Below are 16,328 nucleotides of genomic sequence, written 5' to 3'. Positions count from 1 at the left end.
CAAGGACCAGGTAGCAAACTCGGTCTTCATGGAGCACCTTTAGAAGCACTGCTTAGAAGTGATCTAAATGATTGAGCTCACTGACAAGTATTACATCCAGCAGCTGAAGGAATTTAATGGGAAGACTTTAATGTCCATCAGCAAGGAGGGTTTGGAGCTTCCAGAAGATGAAGAAGAGAAAAAGAAACAGGAAGAGAAAAGAACAAAGTTTGAAAACTGTAAAATCATGAAAGATATATTGTATAAAAAAGTTGAAAAGAGAGTTGTATCAAACAGATTGGTGACATCTCCATGCTGTATCGTCACAGGCACTTACAGCTGGACAGCTAACATGGAAAGGATCACAAAAGCTCAGGCCCTAAGAGACAACCCAACAATGGATTACATGGCAGCAAAGAAACACCTGGAGATAAACCCTGACCATTTCATTATTGAGACCTTAAGACAAAAGGCAGAGGTTAATAAGAATGACAAGTCTATGAAGGATCTGGTTATCGTGCTTCATAAAACTGCATTCCTTTCTTCTGGAAGATCCTCAAACACATGCTAACAGGGTCTACAGGATGATGAACCTTGATCTGGGTATTGATGAAGATGACCCAACTGCTGATGACATTAACACTGCTGTAACTGAAGAAGTGCTGTCCCTGGAAGGTGACGATGGCACATCACACATGAAGGAGGTAGACTAAGCTGTGCCTGACAGATGACTTGGACGCATGTTCAATACTTTACCTTCACTCCCTCTGATAATATATTTTTAAGGCTTTTCTCTGTATTCTCGTTAACATTTTTAAAAATCTGTATGGCATGACAACTACTTAAGGGGAAGATAAGATTTCTTTCTACTTCTAAGTGATCCTGTGATGTTAGGAACAAGCAGAGGTAGTAACGCTTCTCTGGTTTCACATTGGCTTGCAACAGATAACACTTGCTGCAAGATGTATGTAACCCATCGTTAACTTTGTGGTCTACAGCGGTTAGCTGGAATCCTTAGGAGACCAGATCTTTTGTCACTAAAGTGTTCTGAGCTAAACCTTGGCGTTTAAAAGAAAAATACTTTTTAAAATGCCTTGAGCTTCATCTTACAGAGTGTACTTTTTAAACTTTCCCCTGTAGTTACCGATCCTGCATGTACTCAGCCTCCAGAAATAGTTTAAACTGAAACAAGTTTATGAGAGGAACTCTCCACAAGGCGTATTTTCCAAAGAAAAGTATTATTAAGGGGAAAAAATTATAAACCTACCTAGGGATGGTGTAAAGCTATTAAAAAGTAAGCTCACTAGGCTAATCCTCCTGCAGCACCAGCACTTCGGGTTCTAGTCCCGGTTGGGGCGCCGGATTCTATCCTGATTGCCCCTCTTCCAGGCCAGCTCTCTGCTGTGGCCCAGGAAAGCAGTGGAGGATGGCCTAAGCACTTAGACCCTGCAGCTGCATGGGAGACCAGGAGGAAGCACCAGGCTCCTGGCTTCAGATTGGCGCAGCGCGCCAGCCGTAGAAGCCATTTGGGTGATGAACCAACGGAAGGAAGACCTTTCTCTCTGTCTCTCTCTCTCTCTCACTAACTCTGCCTGTAAAAAAAAAAAAAAAAAAAAAAAAAAAGTAAGTCACTGAGGTTTGTAGATGGAAACATAGTGCCCAAATCATTTTGCTTTAAAAGGTTATGACGAATACTGATGAGTTTGGCTGGTGCCACAGCTCACTAGGCTAATCCTCCGCCTGCGGTGCCGGCACACCGGGTTCTATTCCTGGTTGGGGCGCCGGATTCTTTCCCGGTTGCTCCTCTTCCAGTCCAGCTCTCTGCTGTGGCCCAGGAGTGCAGTGGAGGATGGCCCAAGTGCTTGGGCCCTGCACCCACATGGGAGACCAGGAGAAGCATCTGGCTCCTGGCTTTGGATCAGTGCGGTACACTGGACGCAGCACGCCGGCCATAGCATGCTGGCTGTAGCGGCCATTGGGTGGTGAACCAATGGAAAAGGAAGACCTCTCTCTCTCTCTCTCTCTCTCTCTCTCTCTCTCTCTCACTGTCTGCTCTACCTGTCAAAAAAATATGGATGAGTTTAAAAGTCAAAGAATAAATAAAAAGGAAATAAGGAAAATGGCCCATGTTGTGGTGCAGGAGGTTAAACTGCCCCTTGGGATGCCCACATCTCAAATCTGAGTGAATATAATTCAAACTATATTCTGCTTCCTATCCAGCTTTCTGTTAATGTACCTGGGAGGCATAAGATGGTGGCCCGAAATCTTGGGATCCTACCAGTCATGTAGGAGATCTAATGAAGTTCGTGGCTTCAGCTTGTCCCAGTTCTGGCTGTTGTGGGCATTTGGGAAATGAACCAGTGAATGGAAGATATTTACCTTTGTATCATCTTCTCTATCTGATGCTCTGCCTTTCAAACAAATAAACGTCTTCTTATAAAGGTATACTTATGGGCTGGTGCTCTGGCACAGCGTGTTAAGCTGCCACCTGCAACACTGGCACCCCATATGGGCATTGGTTTGAATCCTGGCTTCTCTGCTTCCTATCCAGCTCCCTGCTAATGCACCTGGGAAAACAGCAGGTGATGGCCCAAGTCCTAAGACCTCTGTACCTACATGGGAGACCAGAAGAAGCTTCTGGTTCCTGGCTTCAGCCTGGCCCAGTTCCAGCTATTGCAGCCATTTGGGGAGTGAACCAGCGGATCAAAGACCTCTCTCTCTGTACCTCTTCCTCTCTCTCAGTAACTCTGTCTTCCAAAGAAATAAAATAAATCTTTAAAAAGGGCACTCTTACTGAGGGATATTACATAATCCAAACTTCTTTAGAAAGAAAAGCAAAGAAACCAAAAACAACCACTGTGTATTTCTAACAACCTTCAGTTTTTAGATATTCTTCTCCAAATGAATAAACACTCACATATATTATAACAACTTGCATTATGATGCTAATAATATTATGTCCTGAACATATTCCAAATTCCAAGGCAAATTTTATGGTATAATTTATCAAGGCTGTCTCAGATTTCATTAATGTTTTACAAATTAATTAACAATTCTCCACTTAGAAGGTTTCCTTTATTGTAAACAATGACACAATGAACATCTTTCAACAAATGTATAGTGTAAATAATAGACTACTTTATTAGTATATGACAACCTAGAATATATGTTCAATAGTCCATGCCAAAGGTTTTATACTTTGATTCATTCTACAAAATTGTTTCGCAAATAAATATAAAAATAACACTAGTGTCAGAATGGTGTATATACCAATTTTATTGTAATTTGTCTAGCATTTTAATACATAAGTAGATCATTTAATTTAACGAATGAAACACAAGGTTTCCTATACCTACTTCAAAGCAAAAGAGCTTCACAATATAATGTGGTATTATAATCAGAAAGAGCCTAAGAAATAAGTTAGCTCAATTCTCCTATTTTACAGCTCAAGGGTGAAGAGTGCATTATTATTGGATCAGGGAATATAAACCAGATCACCTGGCTCCTTTTTCAGCGATCCATTACATCACGTTTTTCTGGATTCTCATGGGTGAGAACACTTGCATCTCAATCCAGGAGCAGTACTTATTAGTATTTTATTTAGTGTCAATTTTATATCACATACCTGTATGTCTTCGTTTATAAACCTATATCAAAAACACATTGTCAGTTAAAAATGAATTCTAGATATTGCTGTTGTTGTCGCTCTTCAGGAAATCTTTCTAGTAGCATCTCAATATTTTTGTCAGCAATATTTTTTCTCCATCATTATATTTATTTTGGATAGGAGGGCATGGTAGACAGAATTCTGAATGGCTCCCTGGTACCACTATAATTATTACATCAGCTAATGTGGGAAAATAATTTTTCAGGTGTGATTAACTTAGTAATCTATTGATTTAAAATAGAGAAATTATCTAAATAGCCCTGACTAATCACAGGAACCTTTTAGAAGCTACCTTCTGCTACCCTCACCAACTTATAATTGATGATGATGTCGAAGAAATTCAAACTGTGAGAAATGTTAGACATGATTTCTGGCCTGAAAATAGTAAAGAGCACATGTAAGGATTGGAGAATGGCCTCTGAGTGCTGAAAATGACCCTTAATTGAAAGCCATAGAGAAAATGGTCATCAACTACAAGGAACAGCATTTTGTTCACAACCTGGTAGGTTTGGAAGCAGTTTCCTCCCCAAAGCCTCCAGGTAAGAACTCAACATGATAACAGATTGATTTTGGACTTAAGAGACAGGGTAGAAAACCCTATAAGTTGGCAGGGACTTGTGACCTACAGAATCGGGAGCTAATAAATGGGTATTGTTTTAAGCTGTTAAGTTTATATTAATTTTGTAATGTTGCAGTAGGTAGTTAATTCAGTCATTCAGGACGACTGGCTTCATCTACAGAAAGTTGAAAGGCTAGACAGTCTTTCATTCACTCCAACACAGGTGGTAGAACGCAGATGGTCTAAACTCAGTCTACTAGACCTTCTTTCTTAGAATTTTGTATTTGAGCATGACTTCAGGATAATAAGAAGAGTTATAAGCCAGGAATCATACTTAAATGCAATGCTGTCCTCAGGTTTTTCCCGATACCAGACTACTGCAGGGTCTTTGTTTACTATCTTCAGCAAACTTCACTTCTGAATTATAAACCTAGGTTTCTAATTATCCTCGAAAATGGTAGATTATTTGGTGCACGGCTCAGTAATTCTAGTTTTCTTAGATTAGCAAGATTTTTATACTGTTGCCTATAAGAATCATCTAACTGGGGCTGGCACTATGGCGTAGCAGGTAAAGCCACCACCTACAGTGCCGGCATCCCATATGGGCTCCTGGCTTTGGATCGGTGCAGCTCTGACAGTTGCAGCCAATCGGGGAGTGAACCAGCAAGTGGAAAACCCCTCTCTCTCTCTCTGCCTTTCCTCACTCTGTGTAACTGTGACTTTCAAATAGATAAATAAGTCTTTTTTTTTTTTTTTAAAGAATCATCCAACTGAGAGGAGTAGTAGGTAAAATATAAACAAATTATTTTCTATTCTTTCAGTCACATACAGTAAACGAAACTATTTCTTTCCAATCAAATTTATTTAATGGAATATACCATGGCCTCTGAACATCAGTTAAAGTCTTTATCAGAAACATCTGCTCAGTTTCTACTCACCAATTTTGGGGACAATAGGAAATGACTCAAAACCTAAAGAAAAGAGAGTCAGGTTTGATGGTATGGTGGGAGTTTAAGCACAGTTATTTATTCAATATTCATTATCTTGTCCTTTAGGCAGTTTCTGAAAAGAGTATTCCTTATTATTTTGAGGATTCATCTCCTATCTCAATAATATGATTCCACATAAAGCTGCCAATCACAGGGTTTGACTGTCCTAATAACACTGTAGGCAATTGATCTCACCTGAACCAGTCACTCAATCAATTTTCTAGTCATAGTATTTGAATGAGAAATGAGTAGATTGGGGTCAGCGCTGTGGCATAGTGGATAAAGCCACCGCCTGCAGCGCTTGCATCCCATATGGGTGTTGGTTCAAGTCCCGGCTGTTTCACTTCTGATCCAGCTCTCTGCTATGGCCTGGGAGAGCAGTAGAAGATGGCCCAAGTGCTTGGGCCCTTGCTCCCATGTGGGAGACCCAGAAGAAGCTCCTGGCTCCTGGCTTTGGATCAGTGCAGTTCTGGCCATTGAGGCCAACTGGGGAGTGAACCAACAGATGGAAGACCTCTTTCTCTCTCTGCCTCTCCTTCTCTCTCTGTGTAACACTTTCAAATAAATAAATAAATCTTTATAAAAAAAAAAAAAGAAAGAAAGAAGTAGATTATCGTACATTGAAGAATCAGAAGCAATCCCCTGATAGTTTTTCAGTGAAGCTGCTGGTACCAACTCTTCTACCTCTTTGGTCATGTGACTTTAGAACTCTAAACCCAGGATCACTTGCAATTTTGCAATCAACCCCTTGAGAAAAATTAAAGGAAATCTATGGAAGTATCTAGTGATTGAAGACAAAAGGTAGAGAGAATACTGCTGAGAGTCAAGGTCCTAAATTTCATCCTCCTCTACAGCCATGAAGTCCCTGCTCTTTTCTTAGTTTCATTACAGGAGTGAACCCATTTCTCATTAGGTTTAAGAAGTTAGATTCCCATGACTGTTGGTAGACCATTAAGAATACAAGACACTCTCTACTATATTATTCTCATAATCAAACATACTGAAAAATGCGGAGATTTGGATATATTTTCAAATATCAGATTGTGAAATATTTACCTAATCTCTTTTTTTTAAAGATTTATTTATTAATTTGAAAGTCAGAGATATACAGAGAGAGGAGAGGTAGAGAGAGAGGTCTTCCATCCACTGGTTCACTCCCCAGATGGCTGCAACAGCCAGAGCTGCACTAATCTGAAGCCAGGAGCCAGGAGCTTCTTCCAGGTCTCCCACACAGGTGCAGGGGCCCAAGGACTTGGGCCATCTCCTACTGCTTTCCCAAGACATAACAGAGAGCTGGATCATAAGTGGAGCAACGGGGTCTTGAACCAGCACCTATATGGAATGCCAGCACTGCAGCCAGGGCATTAACCTACCACAGCGCCGGCACCAATATCTACCTAATTTCTTACTCTGTCAGAATGGTTTACGTAAAAATTTTTTAAATTAAATGTTAGTGGCCAGCATTGTGCTGTAGCAGTTAAAGCTGCCACCTGTAGTGCTGGCATCCCATATGGGCGATGGTTCTAGTCTGGACTCCTCCACTTCTGAGCCAGCTCTCTGCTATGGTCTGAAGCAGTAGAAGATGGCCCAAGTCCTTGGGTCCCTGCATCTGCATGTGCATGGAAGACCTGGAAGAAACTCCTGGGTCCTGACTTTGGATAGGTGCAACTCCAGCCTTTGCGGCCATCTGAAGATTGAACCAGCAGATGGAAGACTCTCTCTCTCTCTCTTCTTCTTCTTCTTCTTCTTCTTTCTCTGTAACTCTATCTTTCAAATAAATACACAAATCTTTAAAAAAAAGTTAAATTAAATTTTATATTTTTAAGTATTTACACATTTACATGTATTGTAAGAAATAATATAGAAAGATTTGATGTACTCTTTACACAGTCTCCCAGATGGTAATACCTTGTACAGTTATATTACAATACCACAGCCAGGATACTGACAATAGTACAATCAAAGTGCAGAATACTCTATTAATCATCTGTTCTCTATTTCTATAATTTTGACACATCAGAACTGCTACATAAATGAAATCCTACAGTATGTAATTTTTATTTATTATTATTTTACTCAGCATGAGTCCCTCAAGATGCCTCTGACTTTTTTCATATATCCATGGTTATTTCCTAGTTATTGAAGAGTAGTATTTTATGCCATGAGTGTACCACAAATTTTCAAACATTTAGCTATTGTTTCCAGTTATTTGGGTTAGAAAAATAAAGCAAATGTATTTATGTATTCATTGCTATGCAAATATAGATTTTCTTTTCTCTGAGATAAAAGTCCAAAAGTGCAATTGTTGAATCACATGCTTAGTTTTTAAAGAAACTGCCAGATTTTACAGATAATTTTTACCATTTTACATTCCCTCTTGTTTTTTAAATTATTCTGATAGCATGTTAGAGTTATATGAAATATTCTATAATATTTTCTGTTGCTTTCTCATTGTGATTTAAATTTTCATTTTCATAATCTTCTGCCCATTTTCTAATTATATTTCTTTTTTAATTTTTGATTGTTGAGAATTTAAAAATACTTTCAAGACATTATTTCTTCCTTTTCAGATACATTTTTTTAAAAAAATATTTATTTGAAAAATAGAGATATAGAGAGAAGTATAGACAGAGAGGTTTTCCATCTGCTGGTTCACTTCCAAAATGACAGCAATAACCAGGGCTGGGCCAGGAGAAACCAGGAGACAGGAGCTTTTTCTGGGTCTGCCAAGTGGATGCAGGGGCTCAAGGAGTTGGGCCATCCTACGCTGCTTTTTCCGTTGCATCAGCATAGATCTTGATTGGAAATGGAGCAGCCAGGACTTAAACAGGCTCCAATATAGGATGCTAGTGCCTCAGGTCGGGGCTTTAACACACTGTACTACTGCACTAGCCCCCAGATATGTGATTTCAAATATTGACTTCCAGTCTAGGTCTTGTTGTTAATCGTCTTCAAATGGACTTTAACAGAGTATTGGTTTTCAATTTTGATGAGACTTAACTTCTTAGTTTTTCATTCTATGAACCATGCTTTTGATATCAAGTATAGGAGATCTTCAAGTTACTCTAGATCCTGAAGACTTTACCTTGCTTTCTTAATATTCTGTGCTTTATGTAAAACTTAGTATGGCTTTTGTGTTAATTTTTGTATATGATATGAGATAGGTTGAGCAGCTTCCCCACTTCCTCCTCTTTCTTAATTTTCTTCTTCCTATTAATATCTGATTGCTCAAATGCTATTTGTTGAAATGACTATCCTTGCTCTACTGAATTGCTTTTGTGTCTGCAAAATTTCATTAAAGTACATTTGTGTGGATCTATTTTAGGTTCTCTATCTGTTCTATTAATCTATGTATCTATCCTTCATAAATATAACACTGTAATGGTAACAGTAGCTGTGTTTTAGATCATGATACCAGGTAGACTGATTTCCACAATTAATTTTTCCAAGATTGTTATAGCTATCCAGGGCAATATTCTTTCCACCAAAATTGTACAGTAAACTTATCAATGTCTACAAAATGCCATGCTAGGACTTTTATAGTAACTATATTAAATCTAGAGATCACTTTGTTGATTGTCAGTTTGCATGTTGATATCTTTACTATGTTAAGATTTTTTAAAAAGGTTCTATTTATTATATGAGAGATAGAGTTACTGACAGAGAGGAAGCTACGAGGAGAAAGATCTTCCATCCACTAGTTCATTCCCCAAATGGCTGCAATGCTGAAGCTGGGCTTATTGGAGCCAGAGCCAGGAGCTTTTTCCAGGTTTCCCATGCGGTTGCAGGGGCCCAAGCATTTGGGCCATCTTCTACTGCTTTCCTATGCAATAGCAGAGAGGTGGATCTGAAGAGGAGCATCCTGAACTAGAACTGGTGCCTATATGGGATGCCGACACTGCAGGCATAGGCTTAGCCTACCATGCTCTAGCAGCAGCCCCAATTATGTTAAATTTTTTTATGCAAACATAAAATGCCTCTTCATTCATATAAGTCTTTGATTTCTTTTTCTTTTATTTATCTATTTGAAAGTAAGAGTTACACAGAGAGAGAAGGAGATAGAAGGAGAGGCAGAGAGAAAGAGAGATCTTCCATCTACTGGTTCACTCCTCCAAATGGCCACAATGGCTGGAGCTGCACCTATCGGAAGCCAGGAGCCAGGAGCCTCTCCAGGTCTCCCGCATCGGTACAGGGGCCCAAGGACTTGGGCCATTTTCTACTGCTTTCCCAGGCCATAGAAAAGAGCTTGACTGGAATTGGAACAGCTGGGACTTGAACTGGCACCCACAGAGAATGCCGGCACTGCAGGCAGCAGCTTTACCTGCTACACCACAGTGCCAGCCCCATAAGTCTTTGATTTCTTTCATGAGCATTTTGCAGTTTTCATCACATGAATCCTAAGCACATTTTATGTTTAACAGTTACATTTAATAGTTAAGTTAAAACATTTTACCTTTGGAATAATTGCAACTCGCATCATGCTTTTAATGTTGGTTTCCATATGTTCATTGTTTGTGTATTCAGTGTTTTATATATCATGATTTATTTTCATGTGTTGCTGTTGTATCTTCTGACTATACTCAATTCAATTAGCTTCTAGGAGGTTTTGTAGATTCCTTGAACTTTTCTATATAAACTATTATACAAAAATAAGGACAGTTTTTTTCTTTTCTTCAGTTAGGAAGACCTTTTATTTCATTATCTAGTGAGAATTTTGAGTAATACATTGAGTAAGTATCATCTGAACATCCTCACCTTGTCCCCAGTGTTAGAAGGAAAGTATGAGCCTTTTACTGCTTTATTCTATAGTTGATGTAGAAATCTTTGCAGATTATCTTCGTAAAATTTAGGCACTTCTTTTTTAATTTTAACTTACTAAGACTTTTATTTTTGTTTGCTTGTTTTAAATCATGCCTGGGTGTTGTAATACACATAATTAAAAAAAAAAACACTTGGTTTTAAGTTTCCTTCTGGAACTAGAAACTTTCCTTGAGTTTCAGGGATACTATTCATTCGTCTTAATCTTTGCTGTCTCATTCCCTGGATGATAGGGTGGATTATGTGTCCAGTACCCACCATATTTTCAAAATAAAGTGTTTTCCTATCACCACACCCTGGGGGATGCACAGATGGATCAGATATAGGGTCCATTTTAAAGACACTGAACATTTAATGAAAGAAATAATGTACATTAGAGGATATGATATAGATAGGTGTCTGAAAAAATATTCAATGGCAGGACTGATGTATTCATATGGCTTTAAAGAATTTTAATGAACTGACTTTTTGGAAATAATGCCACTTACAGTGAGTTTTAATGACAAGCATGATTTAGCCAGGGGACAGGGATGGGATGGAGATGGCAGGATGTGGAGAGGTTTCTGACACTTACACAACTGGCATCACACGTGCAGAACTGAGATACAGATAATGAAAAGGGTATGTAAATGTCTATGCTGAAGCAAGAATAGATTAAAGTGAGAGTGAGGAAATACTTGATAGCAAAATACATTAATACATTCAGGAATAGAGTTTAGTAACCCAGGGATCTTGCTATTGTTGGAAGTAGAATTAAATAGATCCTGGAGACCTTTCAAAACAAAACAATACCTATTGACTACCTTAACTATAGACCTACCCTGGAAGCAGAAATATAATTATACTTTTAATATTTTAAGCAGCTCAAAGCACTTTCATATCCATTATTGGATTGGATGTATCTAAAATCACTGTTATACTTACTTTTTACGCTTTGCCTTTACAAATTCTCACGGTACCAAAATCATGAACTCATTCTCAAGAGAAACAAACATGTCTCCAGGCAGAAAGTAAGTAACTGAAAGACTGCATTCAGCTAAGGTGAATAAAACGAAATTCTATTTTCACCAAAATAGTGCAACTCAATTTACTGAGAAATACTTGGTCCTCAGTCCTTTAATAATTGGAATTTATTTCCTCAATCTAAATAGAAGCAGATAAAAAATGATTTTTGACTCTGTAATTGCAGACAATGAAGAAAGAAAAGTATGAATTCTATATTGTCATACCAAATTTGTATAATTCTATTCATGAAAATCCTCAAATTAGGGAGCATATGAGTATATGACACTATACAAATATTTACATTTAACTAATACTAATTATTCTGTCTTTCATAGTGCTGAGAACTAGAGCAGAAAATACTGGGAATATAGGGAAGTTGAGTCTATATACTTCCCACAAACATAAAGTGAGAAGCTGGTATTAAGTATGAGATATACTGGCAAAATACTGAGAGAGAGAGAGAGAGAGAGAGAGAGAGAGAGAGAGAGAAAGTGAGTGAGAGGGAGAGAAAGGAAGGGAGGAAGGGAGAAAGGAGGGAGAGAGAAGTGCAAAGCACTTTGTTAAGAATGTTAAGAAATAGAGATGCGCCGGTGCCACGGCTCACTAGGCTAATCCTCCGCCTGCGGCGCCAGAACCCCAGGTTCTAGTCCGGGTCGGGGTGCCAAATTCTGTCCTGGTTGCTCCTCTTCCAGTCCAGCTCTCTGCTGTGGCCCAGGAGTGCAGTGGAGGATGGCCCAAGTGCTTGGGCCCTGCACCCACATGGGAGACCAGGAGAAGCTCCTGGCTTCTGGCTTCGGATCAGCGCTGTGAGCCTGCCTCAGCGGCCATTGAGGAGTGAACCAACGGCAAAGGAAGACCTTTCTCTCTGTCTCTCTCTCTCTGTCCACTCTGCCTGTCAAAAAAAAAAAAAAAAAAAATAGAGATTATAGAAGGCCATTTCATTGCAGTGCAAAGAGGCTTGGTAGAAAAAATATGCATAATGAATAAAACACACTTGAAGAATTCAGCTTAGCTGGAATACAATGTTTACGAGGTGTATGGAGGTTCCGGTGCAGTGGCGTAGCAGGTAAAGCCACCGCCTGCAGTGCTGACATCCAATATGGGCACGAGTTCAAGTCCCGGCTGCTCCACTTCCTATCCAGCTCTCTGGGGAAGCAGTAGAAGATGGCCCAAGCCCTTGGGCCCCTGGACCTTCATGGGAGACCCGGAAGAATCTCTTTACTCCTGGCTTAGGATTGGAGCGGCTCTGGCCATTGCAGCCAACTGGGGAGTGAACCAGTGGATAGAAGAGTTCTCTCTCTCTCTCTGTGTAATTCTGACTTTTAAGTAAAATAAATAAATCTTTAAAAAAAGATGTATTGTATAATGAAAATATTCGTATCCTGTGCTGACATTTTCAATGCCAGGTCCATTAAGCTTCAGCTTAACTACTTCTGTACTTAATCTGAAAGATTTACACATTTGTTGGTTTGATTGTTCATTATGCAGATATCTTCCTGCACAATTAACAACTGGCAGGGTTGATTTTCTAAAAATTTTATAATGCAAATGCTTGGTAACATATGTGTCTTATAAATTCAGTTTTACTTTGGAGTGCTAACAAACGTGTATCACCTCTAGGATCTTTCATTCAGGAGAAATAAAGTTCCAAATATTGGAAACATATTGATTAATTTCCAGACTCATTTTGTGTTATGTTTAAGGGAAGACATTTTGCAGGTCTCTTGGTTGGTAGGATGCCTATTTATTCTACTACTCTTCTTCAATATTTTTTATATACATGCCAGCCAATATGTAGTCAATGCTTTAGTGATCTACTTATGTCATACTTTCTCCCTTGTTTATAATAATCCATCAACCTAGCTGTAAGTTATAGCCCAATGTCATCCTTATATTTAAATCATAAATATGTCTTTTTATGCTTGTTCAGAGACAGCAGGGAGACTGAAGATTAAGTAAACCAGTTAGATTTCTTTTCACATATTTATAATTTGTGACTCAAGGAAAGTCAAGCAAGGAAAGCTGAACAGTGAGCTGGTGGTACAGTAAATACCAAAATATATGAGTGATTCAAAACTATTGAGTCAGCAGTGCTGGTATAACTCCTAGATATAGTCCATTGCATAAGTGTTTTTCCTTGCCCTTTAAGAAGCTTTACTTAATAATTGTTCCCCCAATTTGGTGAATATTCTTTCCAAAAACTTTGTTCTTTGAACTAAATATAACAGTGACAGAAATTTGACTAGCACAATTAGAATTTACACCACAGAGTAAGCATTTCGAATTTGGATCCTAAAGACAAGGGACAATTGTGTCCTACGTGTAAGTCATTGGAGCATGCTGGAATGGAGATCATTATATCCCAAGAGAAGGAACTAGCTTTTGCAAAGCATGATGGTGTCCTCTATGGGAAATAATTCGTGTAGGCGAGGGTGGTGGAAGTGACTTGCTGTTGGTGATTGGCACTGGAGTTCAAAGTATATGAAGAATCATGGGCAGAGTGGACATCATTCATACTAAGCAAAGGAGTCTGAAGACAATCATTAAGATGGCAAGGGAAATAAGTGAAAAAAAATTTGAGAAGTGCAAGTGTTAAACATGACTTAGATATTGAAAGAGGAGAAACAGTATCTTTACTTTCAAAAGTTTGTCCTTGCTACACTTAGCATGCTATATTTGGATGATTATAATAACTCTCCCATCACCCTACCCCCATTGTCATGCACATCTACCAATTCTTTAATGTTACTTTGTGTGCATGGTAGTTTCTTCTCACAAACCTCAACAGGATCCCCATGAGCTCATTTAGAGTCCTGTATCATGCTTAGAAGTTTGCTGATCACACTTTTTTCCTAACATTTTATCTTGTAAAATAAGCATATAGTAAATTTTAAAGAATTTTAAGTAAATACCCATCTACCCACAGCTCTGATTTTACCATTAACATGTTACCATACATATGTTATCCATACTTATCCATTATTCTTTCTTTTTTTTTTTTAATTTTTTTTTTTTTTTTTGACAGGCAGAGTGGACAGTGAGAGAGAGACAGAGAGAAAGGTCTTCCTTTTGCCGTTGGTTCACCCTCCAATGGCCGCCGCGGTAGCGCGCTGCGGCCGGCGCACCGCGCTGTTCTGATGGCAGGAGCCAGGTGCTTCTCCTGGTCTCCCATGGGGTGCAGAGCCCAAACACTTGGGCCATCCTCCACTGCACTCCCTGGCCACAGCAGAGAGCTGGCCTGGAAGAGGGGCAACCGGGACAGGATCGGTGCCCCGACCGGGACTAGAACCCGGTGTGCCGGCGCCGCAAGGCGGAGGATTAGCCTGTTGAGCCACGGCGCCGGCCTCCATTATTCTTTCTTATACTTCATAAAAAGTTGGCAATATCCATACACTCCCTCCCACCAAATAATCCAGTATGCATATTATTATCTAGAATAATATTTTATATCATAAACATATTTACATAAAGTTTGTATAACATGAGATATATTAAATCATATCCCTCTGTAACCTAAACCATTATCAGGATTAAAGTACTATTTTATCATTTCCCCAAGAAATGCCTTCATGCTCCTTGCAAATTTATTTTTATAAGAAAATGCTAAATATTTGTTCAAAGTTACCCCATTATTTCTCCACCAAATGTTTGAGACTTTCACTTGCTGTACATCATTATCATCATTTGATATGTCACTCATTTCAATTCTGGGCATTCTAGTGGTTATATAATAGCATCTCACTGTATTTTCAAGTTGTATTTCTTGATGACTAATAATGGAGGAAAACAACCTTGCAAGTCTCCCTTTCTGAAATATTTGTTTATACTTTTGCCAATTTTTATTGAATTGACAATACATTTTCATAATGGTATGTGCTGAATTTGATGAATCCTAATTTATCATTTTCCTCTTTTATGGTTGTTTCTTTCTATGATTTGTCTAAGAGAACCTTTACTCACGTGCAAGTTCAGACAATTTTTCCCTATATTTCCCTGTAAAAGCTTCATGATATTTTAGCTTTTATATTTAGGACTATATTATCCTTAATGTGTTAAATTTTGCATGGTGTAAAGTAGATATTAAGGTTCTTTTTTATTTTCTTTAATATCTTATTATGCCAGGACCATTTCTCGAAAAGATCTTTTTGTTCAATTTTAAGCTGCTTTTTTCCCTCAGTTGAAAATGAAATGGTCTTAGCATAAGTGTCAGTTTATTTATGAGTCATTCTAGTCCATTGATCTAATTTCTGATCCTTATTACAATATCATATTATATTGATTACTACAGCCCTAAGGAATAGATAATGCATTAAATTTATTTATTTGAAAGTTACAGAAAAAGTAGAAGACACACACACACACACACACAAATAAACACAGAGCAAGAGCAAGAGTGAGAGCTAGAGAGAAAGAGAGGGAGAAATCTTCCATCTGCCGGTTCACTCCTCAGATGGACTAAATGGCCAATACTGGGCCAGACCAAAGCCAGAAGCCAGGAGTTTAATTTAAGTTTCCCACATGGGTGGCGGGGGCCTAAATACATGGGCCATCTTTTGTTTCTTTCCCAGGCCATTGGCAGGGAGCTCGATAAAAAGTGGAGCAACTTGAACATGAACTGGTGTGCATGTGGGATGTTGGCATCACAGGTAGCAGCATTACCTGCTACCCCATAATGCTGACCCCAAAGAATGAATAAGTTTTCAAACTAAGATGGAATAAATCTTCCAACTTGTTTCTTTTTTGAGATTGTTTTGCATAATTCAGGCCTTTTATACTTCCATATAAATGTCAGAATAAACTTGCCAATTTCTACAAAATAACCTACTAGAATTATTTAGAGAGAATCAACATCTTAAATATACGGAATTGTCCAAGAACATATTATATCTTTCCATTTATCTAGGTATTCTTTACTCACATTTGGCAATATTCTGTAAATTTTATGGAATGAACTTACCAAACTTTTGTTGAAAATATTTCCAGCTTTCTTTATAAATGATGTTGTTGTAAATATAATTGGTTTATTTTTACTTTAGATGTTTTTTATGCTAGTATGTAAAATATAATGGGTATTTGGCTTACTCCTATATTCTGAAAACTTGCTAAATTCACTTATAAAATTTAATGATTACTTCTCAACCTTAGGATTCTCTATGTAAATAATCATGTCACCTATCAGGCAGGGCTCATTTGAAATGATTAGGTGCAATCATCTTGCACCCTCAACAAAAACACATCATTGGCAAAAGAATGTAGAGAGGAATTGAAAAATATGGTAAATAATTGGAGTTCAGTATAATTAGGTAAGGAT

At 38.3% G+C, this 16,328-nt stretch overlaps 1 pseudogene; it reads left to right on the top strand.

Annotated features, from left to right (window-relative positions):
* The first annotated feature begins 226 nt into the window (after positions 1 to 226).
* LOC133770927 (heat shock protein HSP 90-alpha-like) lies at positions 227 to 692 on the top strand (annotated as a pseudogene).
* The last annotated feature ends 15,636 nt before the right edge of the window (positions 693 to 16,328 follow it).

This window comes from Lepus europaeus, chromosome 12 (genome assembly GCF_033115175.1).
Source record: "Lepus europaeus isolate LE1 chromosome 12, mLepTim1.pri, whole genome shotgun sequence".
Taxonomy (NCBI): Eukaryota; Metazoa; Chordata; class Mammalia; order Lagomorpha; family Leporidae; genus Lepus; species Lepus europaeus.
The sequence above is the reverse complement of the archived record's forward strand: the minus strand, read 5'-3'. Positions and strand labels throughout refer to the sequence as shown.